The sequence below is a fragment of the Halictus rubicundus genome, chromosome 3 (genome assembly GCF_050948215.1).
Source record: "Halictus rubicundus isolate RS-2024b chromosome 3, iyHalRubi1_principal, whole genome shotgun sequence".
NCBI lineage: Eukaryota > Metazoa > Arthropoda > Insecta > Hymenoptera > Halictidae > Halictus > Halictus rubicundus.
Genome location: NC_135151.1, coordinates 15477580 through 15480306, shown reverse-complemented (window position 1 = coordinate 15480306; position 2727 = coordinate 15477580). Strand labels below are relative to the sequence as shown.

The 2727-nt window shown below is 40.4% G+C and overlaps 1 long non-coding RNA gene across 1 annotated transcript; it reads right to left on the bottom strand.

The window, feature by feature from the left end:
* Positions 1 to 1349: 1349 nt before the first annotated feature.
* On the bottom strand, positions 1350 to 2195 carry LOC143352970 (uncharacterized). Its single transcript, XR_013082027.1, has 3 exons — positions 2148 to 2195; positions 1535 to 1606; positions 1350 to 1474 (listed from the first exon to the last, which is right to left on the bottom strand). It is a non-coding gene; the product is annotated as an uncharacterized LOC143352970 (long non-coding RNA).
* Positions 2196 to 2727: the final 532 nt, after the last annotated feature.

The following is a 2727-nucleotide window of genomic DNA, read 5'->3' as shown; positions in this document are numbered from 1 at the left end:
TTAGAGCCAAGTATGCTTGAAGAACGCAGATCGCCTTAGCTCTCTGGAGATATGTATCCTGGTCTTGCTGATACGCGGATAGCTATGAAATCGTTTCCAGCTCTTCTCCCGTGGCAGTTTTACGATCCTCTCTGGACGGCTAGATCGCTCGCTCTTTGCGGCTGGAAAAAAGAAATTGATCAAACGATTAAGACCACGTTTATTCACGCACGGAGTTCCGCGCGTTAGTAATCATTCAAAATCTTTTCATCTCCTCTGCGAGTTTATTTGACGATTTCCAGGTTCAGCTGGTACTCCCAAGAATGAGCGAACGTTCTTGCAAGGTTATGCGTTTAGTGTTCCTTTTCGACCGTAATTGCTGGATCTTCCTGCAAAAAATGTTTGAAAGGTTACTTCACTTGTCATTTACATTTCTGTGACTGATAGGGGAGAAAATAAAATTTTGTGCAGTAAAAAATTTAAATTTAAGAAATTAAATTTTAATTTTAATTCTACTAAATCTGAATCTTAATTTTACTTAAATTACAATTTTTTTGTTAATTTGTTAATATAAAATCGTCTATGAAAGTATGGTTATGCTGAAGATGATCTATAGCCACATTGATCTATTTAACTATGTACATACCGTAATATCATAATTACTCCTTACATCCACTTTTTCAAGTTTCTATGTTTATTTTTCAACCTTGCTGTCAGATAAGACGTACTTAATAACTAGCATTACTTATCGGAGCGAAACGTTCGCTTAACCCCTTGCGATGCATTAAAGCGTACCTGTCATTTGGAAATATTACAAGATTACACAATAATTATAATGGAATATATTATAAAAATAACACTACCAAAGGGCTTTAGTGGTAACGATTTGCCGGGTCGTTATCTGTTATTATAATATTTTTAGCGCAACATGGCTCATGAATCTCTCCGAGCCTCTAATCAGTAATATGTAATCAAACAAGATGTTTTTCCATGTCCCAGGAAATTGTATCCTATAAAAGATTGCATGACCAGCTCCGAGGGTAACGGAGGGTTGATTTTCGTGGAAAGTGACTGTATCGCGGCCTGCATAGATGTTGCTTAAAATAAGCAGCTAATCAACGAACATCACGCCGCCGCGCCGGTTCGAAGCATTATGAATGACCAATGATCAAGCCGTAAAATCAGCTTTGTATCGCACGCTGCCGGAAACAATTTTAGCGACGATAACGAGGCGGTGTATTTCCATCGGATATCGAGCCTGGTACGAATCGATAGGCCATCGCATTCGCCGCATAGGCGCATTTTCCTCGGGAAAAGAACCTCGTCCTCTGCGAGGTTCAATGTCTCCGCACATTGACATAGAGGAGCAGGGGAAGTCATGCGGTCTCGATTATACACATAGGCTCCTCGTATCAATCAATATACAGATAAACGTACGATGCACACGTACACTGTCGGACAAAAGTATGTGGCCACTTTCTTAATCGCGATCACCCTGAAAAGACGGAGCCAATATTGGATGTAGGAAGCACCAGAAGCGACCATTTTACATTACCTCTTCAAATTTCTTCGCATTTTAGCGATTTTTATTGCAATGCGCATCCAAAGAATTCTCCTCCTTGCAATTCTGAGAATCGTGAATTAAAAAAATGGGTACTTTTGGATTTAAACTGATTCACAAATCGTTGTTAATCGCTTGTAACACTGTTAGTATTTTTCTTTTTCAAGATACATAGCTAAACTCGACCCAAAGCATTCTATCATATTGTTAATAACACTGCAACCATTTTTCATAATGGTTGAACCTAGTTGCTAGTGTAAACTGGGCTACTCTCTGCTAACACAATACGGTGATTTCTCTATATATGTCGCCAAGGTCTGGATGATAAACGTCACAGAATTATCCCCACTGCCGCGGGGCGTACCTCGAAGCTCGAGAGGCCTCGGACGCCGAGGAGTGTAAACATAACACGGGTCGGACATGTCTCCTGGAGGATACACGACGCTGGCAAGACATATATCGAGAATTCACTGTACCATTACTAAATACACTGAATTTACAAATAAATATCGTTGACTGAAATAAATGATATAAGTATTACAATTCTTCGTATACTTTTTAGCGACAGTGTATATACACATGTAACTCTATTATTATACTGAATTACCTCTGTCCTTGGCTATGGAGTGTTTGCGTATTCTTCGCCAGCTGTTACGCCAATGTTGTGCATTATATTCACTGTTCGAGAATTCGTGGAAACGCTGCTCAATAATCTGCCTCGATCGATCGGCGCTAGCGCGGATTCTTCGACGATCGCGAATGCACGAATTCGCGACTGTTCGATGCTAATGGACACGATACCTGGATTAATCGTACACGTAACTTAATCGTGTTTGGACAGCGAACACTCTGCCGATGTGTTGTATGGAAGCGCAGAAAATGCATGTCCTACGGACTTAATCGTTGGTCGTTCAACCGTGATACGATTCCCAGATTTTCGCATACTCCTCGGGCGGATTATTCCTGGGGATCAGGAAGAAATTGGTACACGGTTGCTGAAATTGTCGGCACATGGTTCATTATAAACGCTATTATTGAAACATGGAACTTCAATCCTGAGATCGGAAGAGTTCTAGATTACTTTGACAGGTCCTATTTAAAACATGATCCGTGGAAATTTGATTTAAAAGTATTCCAGGATTTCTCGTGTCGATCCGAACGGGGTTCTGAAAGCAAACGTTTTAGTT